This window comes from Dermacentor andersoni, chromosome 10, assembly GCF_023375885.2.
Source record: "Dermacentor andersoni chromosome 10, qqDerAnde1_hic_scaffold, whole genome shotgun sequence".
In the NCBI taxonomy this organism is placed as follows: domain Eukaryota; kingdom Metazoa; phylum Arthropoda; class Arachnida; order Ixodida; family Ixodidae; genus Dermacentor; species Dermacentor andersoni.
Genome location: NC_092823.1, coordinates 58,749,939 through 58,767,042, shown reverse-complemented (window position 1 = coordinate 58,767,042; position 17,104 = coordinate 58,749,939). Strand labels below are relative to the sequence as shown.

Sequence of the window (17,104 nt, the reverse complement as noted above, 5' to 3'; positions counted from 1 at the left end):
TATCGAATCCGAACACTCAGAACAGACACGCACTTAACCTCACTCCTGTAGCACAAACTGCTTCACCGTAGCCAAGGTGGTCGTGCGTTGGTCATCGTCCCGCAGTGTCTAATGGTTATGAGGTCACTGAAACCACAAGCTGTCACACACAACAGAGGCAACACAAAATCGGTTCCCCACAAGCTGCCTCTGAAACCTTGCTGTTGCTCCGGTGAAACGTTCCAAGTTTGCAGGATCGGAACCGCATGGATGGCTCGCAGTTCTTTCCGCCTAGTGGTCCTGGCGGGCAGCACGCTTTTGGGACGGTCACCACGCGAGAGCGGAAGGAAAGGAAAGGAGATACGCTAGCGCTTGGAACGCTGACAAAGAGAGGGCAGTGCGAGTGTACACATGGCCGACGTGGGTCATGGTGTAATATCTATTGTTACAAGCGTAATATCTAGTATGGCTTGTACTTGGACCTACGGTATTAAACTTATTTCTGCAATTTGGTAGAGTGCTTGAAGCTTGATTAACATGCGCCTCAGCTTAGTCCGGTAGTGCACTATTTTCGGTATCGACCCACGTATGGGAAGAAATTTTCTATCTACACTGCCCGATAGATGCACGCAATTTTTCCAGAATATAGCCACATAAAGCTTTCCTGTACAAAAACTATACCTGGTATGATGCATGTAGGCAACACTCGGTAATGGAAGGTTACAATTTATCTGGTGCTGAGCCTAATCAAACACACGCTATATATATTCAGATCATCAGCATCATCTTAAGTGTATCTGATGTCCACTGCACGAAGACCGTTCCGGAGATCTCCAATTACCCCTGTCTGTCGCCAACGGATTCCAATTTGTGTCCACAAATTTCCTCATTTCATCGCTCCACCTAGTCTACAGCCTTCCACGACTGCGTTTCCCTTCTCTATGTACCGATTCTGTAGCCCTAATGGTCTAACGGTTATCTAACCGGCACATTAAATGACCCGCCCAGCTCCATGTTTTTCTCTTGATGTCAATTAGAATATCGTCCATACCCGCTTGCTCTATCATCCAAACCGCTTTCTGTCTCTGAACGTTATGCCTAGCAATCTTCGTTCCATCGCTCTTTGCACGATCCTTAACTTGTTCTCAAGCTTCTTTGTCCGCCTCCAAGTCTCTGCCTCATATGTTAGCACTGGTAAAGTGCACTGATTTTACACCTGCCTTCCTTTTCAATGATAATGGTAAGCTTCCAGTCAGAAGCTGACAATGTCTGCCGCATGCGACCCAACCCATTTTTATTCATTTATGACTTTCGTTCTCGAGGTCAGGGTTCCCTGCGAATAATCGACCTAGGCAAATGTACTACTTCATAGGCTCTAGAGGCTCTCTGGCGATATTGAAGTCTAGTTCATTGGCCCGGCTATTCATCATTATCTTTGTTTTCTGCATATTAATCTTCAACCCCACTCTTGCCCTCTCTCTCTCTTAAGGTCCTAAATCATTTCTTGTTAGTCGTCTGCATTATTACTGAATAGAACAATGTCATCAGCAACCGAAGTTTGCTGAGATATTCGCCGCCGATCCTTAGTGCTAAGCCTTCCTAGTCTAATAGCTTGAACACTTCTTCCAAGCACGCAGTGAATTGCATTGGAGAAATTCTGTCTCCCTGCCTGACCCCTTTGTTTGTAGGTAACTTCCTGCTTTTCTTGTGTAGGAATAGGGTAGCTGTAGAACCTCTGTAGATATTTTCCAAGGTAAATATCTGCAGATATTATCCAAGGTAGGAGTCTCTGCAACTTGTTCATTACTACATCGAATAGAGGTATCGTGGCTCCTCTGTGCACTGTACAGGTCAGTACAGAACTCTTTTGCTGCTTTTACTTTACCTTTTAGATTGCTGGTGACATTATCCTCTTATCTTTCAGTGCATACATCTTGGTTCGTCCTATGCCCAGTTTCCTTCTCACTGGTTTCATGCTGCATCTATTTTTGTGGGCTTCCTCAGTCTATCACAAGTTCTAATTGCAAATATCATTTAATTTCTCTTTGTTGATCAGTTTTGACAGTACCGCGAATTCTATCCTATCTCTTGGGTTGGACTCTTTCATTCTTTGTCATTTCTTAGGTCCTCTGTTATTTGGGAAAGCTTGCCTACTCGTTGCCTTTGTACCTAACCTCCAACTTAAACCGCTGCCTCTGAAGTCCGCCTACTCAAGGTTTCATTCATTACCCCTATATGATCTTCATCTCTCTTTTCTAAGGCTGTATGTATGTTTGCAAGTACCAGCCTGAATTTGTCTGCTTTTACACTTACTGCCTCCAGATTGACCTGTTTCTTCTCGACTAATTTTGATCTTTCTCACTTAAAATTAAGGTAAATCCTAGCCCTCACTAACTTATGATTACTGCACTTTACCGTACTTATAACTTCTACATCCTGCACTATGCTGGGGTCAGCAAAAAGTATGAAGTCAATTTAATTTCTTGTTTCACAATTAGGGTTTTCCAGGTCCACTTTCTGTTGCTACATTTCCTTGAAAAGGTGTTCAATATTCGAAGCTTGTGCCTTTCTGCGAATTCTACCAGCATCTCTCCTCTAGCGTCCCTGGAATCGATGCCGTAGTTGCCAATTGCTTGTGCACCAGCCTGATTTTTTCCCCACTTTTGCATTGAAGTTGCCAAAATACTACAGTATGCTGAGTTAGCAATTTCCTCATCGCTAATTCAACAAGTTCATAAAAGTGTTGTAGTTCCTAATCATCATGACTGGATGTTGGAACGTAGGCTTGTACTACGTTCAATCTATACCGCTTATTTAGTTTGAGTACGACTACAGCTACCCTCTCATTATTGCTGTACAATTCGGCAATGTTGCCCGCTATATTCTTATGGATTAGGAATCCTACCCCGTATTGTTTCTTATCTATAGCAGAGGACATGGCCGTTGTTGAGCACCGTATAAGCTTCACCAGTCCTTCCAATCTCAATGAGGCCGATGATATCCCAAACAATGTATGATAGTTCCTCAGAGTCCTTCTAAGCTAGCCTCACTCGAGACGGTTCGGGTGGTAAATGTTGCAAGGGTCAGTTTCCATTGGCGGCCTGTCTGGACCTGGAGATTCTTAGCACTCTCTGCTGCTTTACAGGTCAGACCACCGCCTTGGTCAAGAGCTCCGCAGCTGGTGGTAACTGAGGGCCATTGGGTAATTGATTGAGTTATTTGGGGGAAGGGAGTGGCCGAATACTGCACCAGGGAGGCCAATTGCTGTTCTGGAGAGGAAGTGTCTTTTTGAACCTTAGTGGAGCTTCCTAAATTGGTTCTACCTAGATTTGTATAGCCCCACTAGCTCTCGGCATCTTTTGCCGGTGACAGGCGTAACTCCAAGCCTGCAAATGTTGTGCATGTCCGGTGGGAAAAGACAAAGCTAAAGTTACGACGGTAGAACAACCACGATGGAATGCAGATCATGAACTTGTAACTAGTTACATAAACTATTAGAGAACTTGCGTCACTGTTTCAGTGTAGAAGGCATAAGCACAACGGCGCGACAACAGTCAGATGACGCCGACTGGAGCGACAACGAAGGCATCAGGGCGATTACCGTAGTGGTCTAAGCGGGTAGGCAACATGGGCCGCTAGATCGCTGCACAGAATATATATATATATATATATATATATATATATATATATATATATATATATATATATATATATATATATATATATATATATATATATATATATATATATATATATATATATATATATATATATATATATATATATTGTTACAAATGATGTTTCTTTACAAGGTGAAACGAGGTCCGAGAAGGAAGCTACAGGCCAGGCCCAGCCAGCGCAGAGTACCCCGATATCACGCGCGCACACCCTACTTCTTCTTTATCTGCCTCAAACGCGCAGTGCTGCGACATTTTCCCCGGGGGCAGACGAAGCTCGCTGAACGAGTTAAAGGGACCTGTGATGGTACTGCTTGTGCCTGGCCACGTGAACAACTTGCGTCGCACGTGAACGCCGAGAACGTGCCGTCACATTGGTGACGACATAGTTCACATCACTCGAGCGGCTGAGTATAACGAATGGTCCGCTGTAAGTGGCGAGAAACTTGCGGTACAATCCCTTTTTGCGAACAGGGGTCCACAAGCAAACATAATCACCGGGAGTAAAGCTGACGGGGATATGCCGCGCATCATAGCGAATCTTGCTGTTGCCTTGTGAGGACAAGGTCCTAAGATGCGCCAGTCGACGTGCTTCCTCAGCACGACACAGAGTTTGGGTGATGGAAGGTTCTTCTTGGCATGATAAAGGTAGGATAGTGTCCAGAAAGCTCTCGGGTGTGCGTGCGTACAGCAAAAAGAACGGCGCATATCCAGTAACTTCGTGCTTGGCACTATTGTACTGCTACTAGTGGTTGGGGGCGTACCAATCATCTGTATTCCTTGATCCGTTGTGCGGGAACAGGAGCGCGTGGGTTGTGGGCGGTGGAAAATTGTGGCGGAATTGCGCGGTTACGACGCCCTGGCCCAGGCGCGGAGGGGGAAGTTGACGGTGTGTGATTGCGGCGTAGGTCATCGTTTTCGGCTAGGGTTGAGGTTACTCAGGGACTCCTGCTGACTGCATGGATCTCCGCCTTCTGACAAATTAATAAACAAGCACCAAGCAACTAAATAGAGATTTCTACAAACAAGCACCTTCCCTACAACACTACTCATGTACCAAATACCCCCAGAAACATACTCATCAAACTGTAAGTTATGCAATATACCAACTGCTGACTTCCATTAGATTATATGGGCATGCGCATTGGCTCTAGGCAATATCAGACACAGACTAAACCACATTTGCTCAAATAAAAATCCTACAGCAGTCGGAGGCTATACTGCTCAAAGAATGCCGAGAAGACCAGCTCTTGTCTATCCCGCTTGCAGAAGACGCCGATACTATTCAAGCCATGGCTTGTGTCTTACGGAAAGGGGAGCTTTGTGGGACTAGCCCCCCACCCTCTGTGTTCTCCTTTAGAACCCAGCAGGGACTTTTCAATAAATATGTTATCTCTCTCTCGTCCGGTGGTTCTTTTGGACAACGTAAGCAAATGAAGCCCACTTGAAACTCCGTCGAAGTGAACACGCGGCGTAATTCTTCACGTACAACGCCTCTGATAATCTCTCAAAGGTTGTCGGGGCCCAGTGCTTGGTTTCGCAATTTGGCGTAAGCGCATCACCTATGTATTGCCGAAAGCGCATTTCCTGTACCTTCGTATTGCCTTTGGCTTCCCTTATACGTTCTGCAAGAATGTCGGGTCGTTCTCGAATCAACCCGGCGTGTTGACGTTCCCTTGCAATATATAAATATATATATATATATATATATATATATATATATATATATATATATATATATGTAGTAGTGGGGATGAAGCAACGCACGCTGCAGTAGGACACTGTCTGGCCGGCAGGTGTGAGCGCTGATTGCGAGATGTTGCCGCCGGCTGAGACCGTCTTTGCTGTGCCCGTCGTGCGGTCCTCCCGCCTGCCGTCCACACTTGGTAAACCCCCTTTCAAGATGGTTGTGGTGCGGGGTATTCAAACCTGTAACTCCGAATTCGGACGCTACCAACTGCCCCAACAATGCCTGACAAAACCGCTCAGCAGACCGTCGCCCAATCCCCGCAGGTTCTCGTAATCGGCATAACCTTCTTTAGTGGAACAGATGACAACGGTGTGGAAGATTGGTTGGTGACATTCGAAATGGTTAGCGGCCACAGTAAGTGGGACGACCCGTTGAAACTCCAGAATTGCTCGTTTTATCTGAAAGACGTCGGAAGCCTTTGTACCTCAACCAAGAGTCCGACTTCCCTACATAGAGCGTGTTGAATAAACGCTTCGCAGACGTGATGACCGTCGCGCCGTGCGCAAACGCCGCGCCGAACAGCGCCTCCGCAGACGTGCGCAGCAGCAAGGTGAAAAGTTTACTAGCTACATAGAAGACGTGATCGACTTATGTAAGCGCCTGAATTCTTCCATGACCGAGCAGAAGATTAAACACATCCTGAATGTCATTGACGACGATGTCTTTCAAATGTTGCTGGTGAAGGACCCACGCACCGTCGTTGAGCTTACGACCTTGTGCTAGGGCTTTGATGAGCTACACAAACAAAGCCTCTTAGTTCGGCGGCCGACAACAACAGACGATTGCCTCGCTGCTTTAACAACAGGAGGTGACCAAAAAACGCTACTGCCGCAAAAGAAAAATAAAAGGTTGTACCTGAGCAAGTGGCACGGCAGCTCTCATGTTTGTCGTATTTGCCGGCTCCAGAAGGGCCTGCGCACAATCTAGCGCCATCTATCACAAAAGTTATTCAGGAGCACATGTTGCTGCACCACTCACTTATGCGGCTGCCGCTGCACAGCCACCGCGTCGACTGCAGGCGTTGGCCCCTCAACCTCTCCGAGAGCCACCGGCGCCATCCCTTGGTGCACAGCAGCCCATCGTAATTATGCTACGCTTGCTACGAATTCTAAGCTACGAATTCTATATGCTACGAATTCCACATGCTACACTTGTGGAATTCAGGGTCACGTTGCATGCTTCTATCGTCGGCGCTACGTGGCAGCCCCGGGTGTACATCGATACCGCAACTATTCTTTCCGGCTCCAGTACTATAAGCGATAGGACGCGCCACCTGAAATGTACGCGCGAGACCCCCAGCCTGACTCTGTCTTTCAACCCTTCCCGTAATTCAGCTTCACCACGCCGCAAATCTTTCTCACCTATGCGTCGCCGACCCAGCAGTGAGACGGAAAACTGACTGCCGCAGCTCCGTAGGCATGAGCTGCGTCCTGGTCGACCTGTGTTAGTCCTCGCTTGTCCCCCGCCAATTTCATCGAAGGTTTATTAAAGGTGTTCGGGCTCATGCGCTCGTCGATACCGGTGCCACTACATCCGCCATTAGCCAGAAAATTTGCCGATCTCTTTGTACAGTGACAACGCCACCTACATCATTTCCCCTCAATACTGCAAGCGCCCAGCGAAATCATCCGGTTGCAGCCTGCACAGCTAAAGTCATCATTGGAGACGTACTCTACGACACTGAGTTCATTGTGTTGACTTCGTGTTCACATGGTGTGATAATTAGGTGGGATTTCTTATCGCGCCATCACGCCGTTATGGGCTGCGCTCGCGCTCAGGTGGAACTGCCTGTGCTTGGCGATGCACCTTCTGCCCATGTGAATGTGCCTGGTGTTGACAAGCTTGTCGTGGCTGCTGACACTACCCTTCCCCCTCTCAGAGCAGTCGTTGTTCCTGTTTACTGTGCTGCCCTTTCTGAAACTACAGTTGTACTCACGCCGTCTGACGTAATCAGTCGCCGCCACCATGTGTCGCTGCCATTTGCCGTCCTAGCAATTCACTAGTATGCCTCCGAAATACTTATTTCCAACACTATCTCATGCCCTCTCACGTTACGCCGCAATGAGATGCTTGGCCATGTTCAGACAATCGTCGTTGATGTTATCGCTCCTATTGATTCCTCCGAGCCATTTCCGAAGACTGAGCTGAAGGTGTTGATACCGCATGTTGCATCTGCTGACGTGTCCTCGGAAGTATTTTTTCCTTCCCTCGACAACAACCTGGCTCCGTATCAACGTGTGCAGCTCCTTACCCTTCTGTACGAGTTCAGAAGTTCGTTTGACTTCGACCAAGCATCACTAGGTCGAACAGGCACTGTTGTTCACAGAATCGACACCGCATCCACCACCTCCTTGTGACAGCGTCCCTACCGTGTATGACAAGCAGAGCGTCGTATAATTACGGAGCAAGTTAACGACATGCTTCAGCGTGGAGTCATCCAGCCTTCCTGTAGTCCTTGGTCATCCACCGTTGTGCTGGTCAAGAAAAAAGATGGTTCAGTTATGTTCTGTGTGGATTACTGGCGTCTCAATAAAATCACTATAAAAGATGTTTACCCCCTTCCACGCATAGACGACGCCCTCGAATGTTTCCAGGGCGCCGAACTCCTCGCTTCACTGGACCTGCGTTCGGGTTATTGGAAAATCCACATGGCCGAGTGTGATCGTCCAAGGCGGCGTTCGTCACCCCGGATGGACTGTACGAATTCATAGTCATGCCATTTGGACTTTGCAATGCGCCTGCAACATGTGAGCGAATGATGGATAGCATCTTACATCATCTAAAATGGCAGATGTGTCCGTGTTGCCTAGATGACGTCGTCGTGTTGGCCCCCCATTTCGCTACACACCTCGCCCGCCTGCGCACGATTCTCTAGTGCCTTACCAACGCAGGGCTTCAACTCAACCTGAAGAAGTGCCACTCCGGGGCTCGCCAACTCACCATACTAGGTCATGTAGTCTCGAAACACGGGTTTCTTCCTGACCCTGACAAACATCGCGCCGTCGCGGTGTTTCTTAAGCCGACTACCGTAAAAGAACTGCGCAGCTTTGTGGCCTTATGCTCGTATTATTGTCGCGTTGTTCTTTACTCTGCCTCCATCACAGCACCGCTTACGAAGCTCCTTGCTAGCCCTGGTAACTTTAACAATTGGAGTCAAGCCTGCGGCGACGCCTTCACTACATTACGGCATCTGCTTACCTCACCACCCATTCTGCGCCATTGCGACCCGACTGCACCAACCGAAGTACACACGGAAACCAGCGGCGTCGGTCCTAGTGCAGTACTCGCGCAGCGCAAAGCCGGCTTCTCTGAGTATGTTGTCGCTTACGCTAGCCGTGCCCTCACCAAGGCAGAATCCAACTACTCGGTAACTGAAAAGGAGTGTAGGCAATAAGCAAGTTTCGGCTCTACTTTTACGGCCACACTTTCGACGTGGTGACTCACCATCACGCACTTTGTTGGTTGGCATCCCTGAATGATCCTTTTGGTCGCCTTGCACGTTGGGTTCTTCTCCTGCAATAATTTTTTTTCATTCTCGTGATGTACAGATTGTGTCAAAGACACTCTCACACGAATGCGCTCTCCCGATCTCCCGTGAAATCGACTGCAAAACTGCCCTCAACTGGTGCCTTTCTCTTGGCTGCTCTTACCGCCATAGACATGCTTTCTAAACAGCGAAAAGACTCCTGGATCGTCTCCCTCCTGAAAGTAGTTTCCGCTCCGTGAACTTCTGCACACCCACAGGCACTTCGCCGCCCAGCCACGCATTTTGCGATATGGGACGAACTATTATATAATCGCAACTATCAACTGGATGGCCGTAATTGGCTGCTCGTCATCCCTAGCCACATGCGCTCCGATGTCTGCGCATACTTTCATGCTGACCCTCAACAAACTCACGCTGGTGCGCTTAAAACATATTGTTACGGTTAATGTTGAACCGGCTTTATTTAAAGGACGAGGTTGATGGTGAAGCCAAGATGGCGTCCCGAGGCTGCTCCAGCTAACGTCTGCTTCCTCTTCTTATCGCCCGGCTCATGCCATAGCCAATGCCTCCTTTACTAGATGCCAGCCGCGTTGCTCGCTTTCCCATTGCGGCGGCGGTTCCGTTAGTTGAAGTTAGTTCAGCATAAATTCCGTGAGGCGGCGCTCGTTGCCTTTCAACTTCCGGCGGATGTGGCAGCGGCGGCTGAATGCTCCGCCGGCGCTTTATATGCGCGGGCGTCTGTTAGCGAGCGTTATGGCGGGCCTCCGAGATGACAACAGACGCCATGGTAATCTCAAAGGCCGCAGCACGTGATCTAGGTTGCAGACGTCCGCCACAAGCGGCGCTCGTTGCCTTTTCGCGGAGGAGAGAAAAGGGAGAGGGCCAGGATTCGAGTTTACGGACAACGCGGCTGGCATCTAGTAAAGGAGGCATTGCCATAGCACTACGATCGGCTCCGACAACCTTATTACTGGCGTGGCATGTACACATATGTCGGTAAATACATTAAGCCTTGCCAGTTGTGTCAAGGACGGAAACCATTTCCCCATTCGTCCGGTCTCCTGCAGCCTTTACCGTGTCCTGCACACCCCTTCGACCGTGTCGGATTCAATATTTATGGCCTGCTTCCGTGCTCTGTCGCTGGTAACAGATGCGTCATCGTCGCCGTCAACCACCTAAAGCGGTGTGCGGAAACGGCTGCGCTTTCTTCGGCTGGTGTTCGTGACGTTCCCAACTTCGTCTTACGTCATTTCATCCTCCGGCATGGTGCACCACGCGAAATACTCAGCGACAGAGGGCGTGTGTTTTTATACGATGTCCTTGAGGAGCTCCTTCGTTCATGCCGTACAGTTCACCGCAGATCTACAGCCTAACACCCACTGAAAAACGGACTAACGGAGCGCTTTAACCGCACGCTGGGAGACATGCTGTCCGTGTACATTACTTCTGACCACTCTAACTGGGATGACATTCTTCCCTTCGTCACTTACGCGTATAATACCGCCACACAGCCCAAAACCGGCTTTTCCTCATTCTTTCTTTTGAATGGCCGCGATCCATGCACCCCACTCGACACCATTCTGCCGTATAGTCCGACGCCTCAGAATTCAGTCCAGTTTCTGAAATGGCTCAATATGCTGAAGAGTGTCGATAGCTGGCCCGCTCCTTTACTTCGGGCAATCAGGCCCTCCAAAAAGGTCGTCATGACTGCATTCTGACTGCGCAAGCTTTCGCCATCGACTCTATCGTCTGGCGTCGCACGCCGTTTCATTCCCCTGGCGTGACTCCTAAGTTTGCCCCCATGTAACAAGGCCCGTATCATGTTGTCGACTGCCTATCTACCGTCACCTATGTTATTGACCTGATCACCCCATCCTCCGACAATCGTCGTCTTGGCCGCCACGTGGTCCACGTGTGCTGCCTCAAACCATATCATGACCCCCTTATCCTCACGTCGCCTTGAGTCGCCAGGATGGCTTCCCTTCGTCGCCGGGGTACTGTAGGGGGAATGAAGCAACGCACGCAGCGGTGGGACACTCTGTAGGTGGCAGATGAGAGCGCAGATCGCGAGCTGTTGACACCAGTTGAGACTGTCATTGCTGTGCCCGTCGTGCGGTCCTTCCACCTGCCTTCTATCCATAATGAGCCCTCTTAAAATATCGCCACATCCAGTACGCGGCACGTAGAGCAAGACAAATATCTCGTGCATTGCGGAAGAGAAGAAGAGGTCCCTGCGCGATCGTTTTTAAGTTGGTCTGCAATTAAATTGTCCTTCTCTTTTTTTATCAGTTCCGGCTGCTTGTGAATCGTGACAATGGTGTAGGCACTGGGTAAATGTTTTGGACGCCTATCAACAGCCCCACATCAAGCCCAGGACATTTTGTGAGTGTCGAAACACCACTTCACCGCACCAGCCGTCACCTAATAGGCCTAAGCCCAGAATTTGGTCCCCTACCAGGAAATCTGCCTATTACCACGAGTGCCCAAGCCATGGCAGACCCAGGCCCTGCACAGGTAACTCTTTTGACTCCTCGATCTCCCGTGAGCTTCCACGGCAATGCCTACGAGGATGCAGAAGACTGGCTCGAGGAACACGAGCACGTAGCCAGGTATAATGAGTGACATGCTTGGCAGAAGCAATCCCATGTGTATTTCTCTCTTGATGGCTGAGCCCGCACGTGGTTCGTAAGTCGCGAGGCAGTCTGGCCATGCTGGGATGAGGTCCGCCGCCAGTTCCTCCATATGTTCGGTAGTACTGAAAGGCGAGACCACGCGCAGCGTTTTCTCGAATCACGGCTTCAAAAGCCGAATGAAACTGTTGCCATGTTCGCTGAGGACCGGGCTCGTCTTTGTCGCCGTGCAGACCGTGATATGCCCGATGCAAAAAAACTCAGCCACCTCATGCGCGGCGTAAAGGAGCAGCTGTTTGCCCGGCTTGTGCAGAACCGGCCCGCGAGCGTCAATGAATTTATTAAAGAATCGACGGCCATAGAGCGCGGGTTACACCTACGCAGCCGCCAGTATGATCACCAGATCAGAACTGGACAGGCAAGCGCTGTAGCGCTGACAGTCACAGACAAGGGTTCCTTAAGCCGGCTGATAGGCGAGAGTTCTCAGGAAGAAATTAAGAAGCTCACTGCCACGCCAAATGAATGCACAGCTGCGTCTGTGGCTGAAGTTGGGCGCCAAGAAATAAAGCAAGCGTTTGCGGCTCCCGAGCCAAATTCCCAAGCGTGGCAGCCCAGCTACGCAGATGTTGTCTGTCGATCGCCACCTCCGATGCCGACGCCGCAGTCACATTCCTAGACATGGCAGCCCAGCTACATTGATGTTCTCCGTCGACCGCTACCTCCGCGGCCGATGCCGCAGTATCACCAGCAGCCAGCGCCTACATAACCTTGGTACCCTAAGGAATAACTGACGCGACCACCACTTCGCAGAACGGACAATTGGCGCACAGCTGACTACAGGCACTTGTGCTTCCACTGTGGGGAGGCGGGCCACATCTGACGTCAATGCCCTTATCGTGTCGAAGGGTACTAAGCGTTCCTATTAACTGCTTCTCGTCGTGCTTTTGACGGCAGCCGAGCGAACATCGACGCGAATTCGGCGAGCTGGCAAGCCGATTCTTTCGGTTACCGGTCGCGCTCCCCTTCTCCGGGACATCGTTTTCCAGCTGCAAGACGCAGTTCAATCAACGTGGCCCGAGGGCGATCTCCCAGCCCACGCCAGGGAAACTGAAGGAAACAACCACAGGGGGAAGGATGCCACACGTCGAAGTGCCGAAAATCCCCCATTGCCGTCGAACAAGAAGCTGATACAGCCAGATAATTTGACGACAGACGAGATTTTTAGCGCCGATGTTATTGTATCAATTGACAGCCATGACGTGACGGCACTAACCGACACTGGCGCGGACATTTCAATTGTAACTGAAAAACTGTCGGACACTCTTCACAAAGTGAAAATGGAATGGTAAGTGCAGCACATTAGAGGTGCTGGAGCCCAGCCACGCAGACCGACTATCATGTGTACTGCAAGGGTCTACATAGGGGATTCGTCATTCGTCGCAAGTTTCGTTATTCTCCGCGACTGCTGCAAAGATGTAATTTTAGGTATGGACATCTTACGCGAGTACGGCGCCGTCATCGACATACGAGAAGGTATACTAACCTTTTCTGGGGACGAAAGTGCAGATCTACAACGCAAGATTTTGCGCATCATAGACGACGTGACCTATCACCGTTATCTTGCGTTCTTGTTTGCGTCACATGCGACACAGGGTACGATGAGGAAGCTATTGCAGAGCAGAAAATTACGGTATTGCTCACGCAAGATATTGCCACGCCCAAACGCTCGGCAAAGTAATTCATGGGCAAACAGGGGCGCTGTAACGTAAAGCGATTCCAAACATTTCTATTCCAATTCCGCAATCAGCCCTCCGTGATTGGTCGAAAACTTTTTTGGACCACCCCCAATTCGCATGCCCGTCAAGCAACGTCACGAAAACCGCGATAGCTCCCCATCTGATATGACATGCACACACTGATTATTCATGATTTGACGGAAGAAAAGAAAAATAGTTATTTCTGATTCAATGCCTTTTCAACATTAGCCCTCGGCTATTGGTAAAGAGTTTTCGGGCTGCACCCACTTCATCTGCCTGTCACGCGACGTCACAATACCGTGAGAACTCACCGCGTCAAAGTGACGTGTACGCGTTAAAGATGCAACAATATGCCGAACAAAACAGAATGTTCTTCTGACTAGCCGCAGGCAGCCCCGTTCCGAAAGGAATAAAACATGGCTGCCGCCAATCACTCAGGCACTGGCTACTCGCACCTGCCGAAGAGTATGGGTTGATTTGCCTATATTAACGCTTTCTGAGTGGCCGTGTAACGTTTTCCAGCACCTTCAGCACGTTTACAACCTCGTTCTACCAAAGCTTCTTTGTAGAGGATCCCGTTGTACTGTCATTCTTAAGCTTTCGTTGCATGCTGCCGCGATTTTTGACAAACCACCACAAGCTAAGCGAGGGAACCGGACCAGTCGCAGACGCCGGCACCACCCTCTTCATCCGGTTATCGATTTTCAGTGCAGTGGTTCGGCCCCATCGAATCCCTTTCCACTGGAGTGCGCTCCTCGCTTCTTGTCAGCCAATTAGATACAAGCCGCTCATTGTAGGCAATGTTATTCATTATTCAAGCAAGCGAAAGTGACCTCCTAAGATCGAGCAGAGCGTTTGATTGGTTTGTCCGGACAACCCTGTGGGTCACCACCCGGTGCTTGCATCGGCGGTTAGCAAAGTTCACGTCAGGAGATTAGAATGAAAATATATTGGAATAGCTTTACGTTATAGGGCCCCAGAACTACTGCAGCCAAACTTCAGCAAGCAACGACGACACATTGCAAATGGCGCAGCAGTTTCTTACCTCAACGAGATTGCGAAATTCGGCGAATGATTTGCATTACAAGAAGAAGAGCAATACGCTTCGGCACCGTTGCCTGTTCTTGACGTTTCGTAATGCCTGATGGGCTTTAAGAATTCAAGGTCCTGCATTTCCGTTTATGCTCAGCTACAACAACTTTTCAGCGACTCATGGATATGGTTCTGTCAGGCCTGAAGTGGCAGACATGCATGGTATTACTCGACGACGTCATAGTTTTTTCGGAAACATTCGAGGAACAGCTGTGATGGCCGCTGGCGGTTCTACAAACGATCCGGTCCGCCGGTTTAACACTGAAAGCAGAAAAGTGCCTCTTTGGCTTCGAGGAACTCCAGTTCTTAGGTCATAGGTCATGTTGTGAGTCATCAAGGCGTCCGCCCTGACCCCGACAAGATCACGGCCGACAAGATCCCGATGGACCCAACGCCAATGGAGAAGCATGCAGTGAGGTGTTTCCTAGGTCTGTGCTTGTATTACCGAAGATTTATATCCAATTTTTCACATATAGCTTCACCGTTAACGGGCTTGCGAGAGAAGACATTACCTTCTTGTGGGGCGAAGAAGAACAAGCAGCGTTTATTGATCTCCGACAGCGCCTGCAAACACCCCCTGTACTGGCTCACTTTGACGAGGAGGCTCCTAACATGATTCATACGGACGCTAGCAACGTACGTCTAGGCACTGGGCTCGCGCAGTGTGAAGTTTCAGCCGAGAGAGTCATTGCATACGCAAGTAGGACGCTCTCACGTGCTGAGTCTAATTACTCAACCACAGAAAAGGAATGCCTTGCGATGGTGTGGGTAGTTATGAAGCTTCGCCCGCATCTCTATACCCGTTTCTCCAGTGTTGTCAGCGATCATCACTCACTTTGCTGGCTGACGAACCTGAAGGATCCGTCCGGTCAACTAGCGCGTTGGAGACAAAGGCTTCAAGAATTCGATATGACAATGGTATACAAGTCCGGACGAAAGCACTCCGATGCCGACTGCCTTTCAAAGTCACCGATTGAGCAGGAAGTCACGGAAGATGACAAAGACATGGCTTTTATAGGTGTTGTAGACACGGCCACGATTGCTCGCCAGCAGCGGGAAGACATCGAAATGGTTCCGCTTATTGAATATTTAGAAGGCCGGAACAAAACATTGGCAAGGAACTTGCCTTCATTCTGCTTTCGTAATGATGTTCTCTACAAGAAGAACTTCTCTGCAAGCTGAAGCAGCCGCCTAGTGGTCGTCCGAACGTGCCTCCGTCATGAAATCTTGCAAGCCTGCCACGATGAACCGACATCTAGCCACCTCGTCTACACGCGCACACTGGCCCGAGTCAAAGAGAAATATTACTAGCAAGGATTGCCACATTCGTGAAACATTACGTGCCCACGTGCCTCGATTGTCAGCGACGCAAACCATCATATATGAAACCAGTTGGGGTACTACAACCAGTCCAAGTGCCCACGATCCCATTTGCCCAAATCGGGATGGACCTTCTCGGGCCATTCCCCACTTCCAATACTGGCAATAAGTGGGTAATAGTTGTCATCGATTACCTGACAGGCTATGCAGACACCAATACCCTTCCAAGAGGCACCGCAGTCGAAGCAGCGCGATTCTTTATTGAAAACGTGGTTTTGAGGCACGGTGCACCAGCGGTGTTAATAACGGACAGAGAGACTGCTTTTACGGCTACACTTCTAAAGACAGCGCTTAGCCTCAGCGGCACGGCTCAACGAAAGACCACAGCCTATTACCCTGAAACGAACGGCCTAACAAAACGCTTGAACAAGACTATCGCAGGCATGCTGAGTATGTACGTACACGTGGAGCGCAAAAATTGGGATGACATTCTACCGTATATCGCATTCGTTTACAACACTGCTCAACAGGAAACAACGCAAAAGGCACCATTAAGCCTGCTTCATGGCCATGAAGTGACGACGATGCTCGATGCGATGTTGCCACATGACTGCGGTGATACAGGCACGGATGCAGAAGCTTTCGCTCAACGCGCTGAAGAAGCGATACAACTCGCCCGCGTCAGAATTACCCGACAACAGGACTACGACGCTCGACGCTACAATCTACGGCGCCGCTACATCACATATCAGCCAGGCGACAAAGTGTGGGTTTGGAGTCTCATCCATCGGCGAGCGCTTTCAGAAAAGCTACTCAGGTGGTACAGTGGCCCGTAAAAGGTTTTGCGGCGCCTCAGCGAACTATGACGTCATTCTTCACTGCCCTGCTTCCTCCAGGGCGCGGCAGAGTCCACCAGAAGTCGTGCGCATTGTGTGCATGAAGTCTTATTGTTCGGAATGAAGTTCTCACACCTCGTCTGACACATCTTCCTGCCGTTAGGTGAGCATGGGGATGGTGTGCTCTCTGCAGGGAGGGAAATGCCACATCCACTACGCGGCACGTAGAGGAAGACGAAAACCTCGCGCATTGCGGAAGAGAAGAGATCCCTGCACGATCGTTTTTAGATTGGCGTGCAAATAAGTGTCCTGCCCTTTTTTATTAGTTCCTGCTGCTTGTGAATCGTGAAAATATACTGAAATAGCTTACTTCGAGTGTGCTGAAAAGAAAATATCTGTGCTTTATTGTGCAATTCATAGCATTTTTTTATTAATTTCACAATGTATTGAGGTTGAAGAAACAGAGTGGCACCAATGCGACTAACGAAACTAAATGTCCATCAGGAGAACTTGCTACCAGGAAAACAAGGTACGGTCAGAGAAAAATGACAACGGCAAGCCCATTTGTTGAACATC

General features: G+C 49.4%; 1 non-coding gene across 1 annotated transcript; it reads left to right on the top strand.

Moving 5' to 3' along the window:
- Positions 1-386: 386 nt before the first annotated feature.
- Positions 387-570, top strand: LOC140213833 (U2 spliceosomal RNA). Its single transcript, XR_011890813.1, has one exon. It is a non-coding gene; the product is annotated as a U2 spliceosomal RNA (small nuclear RNA).
- The last annotated feature ends 16,534 nt before the right edge of the window (positions 571-17,104 follow it).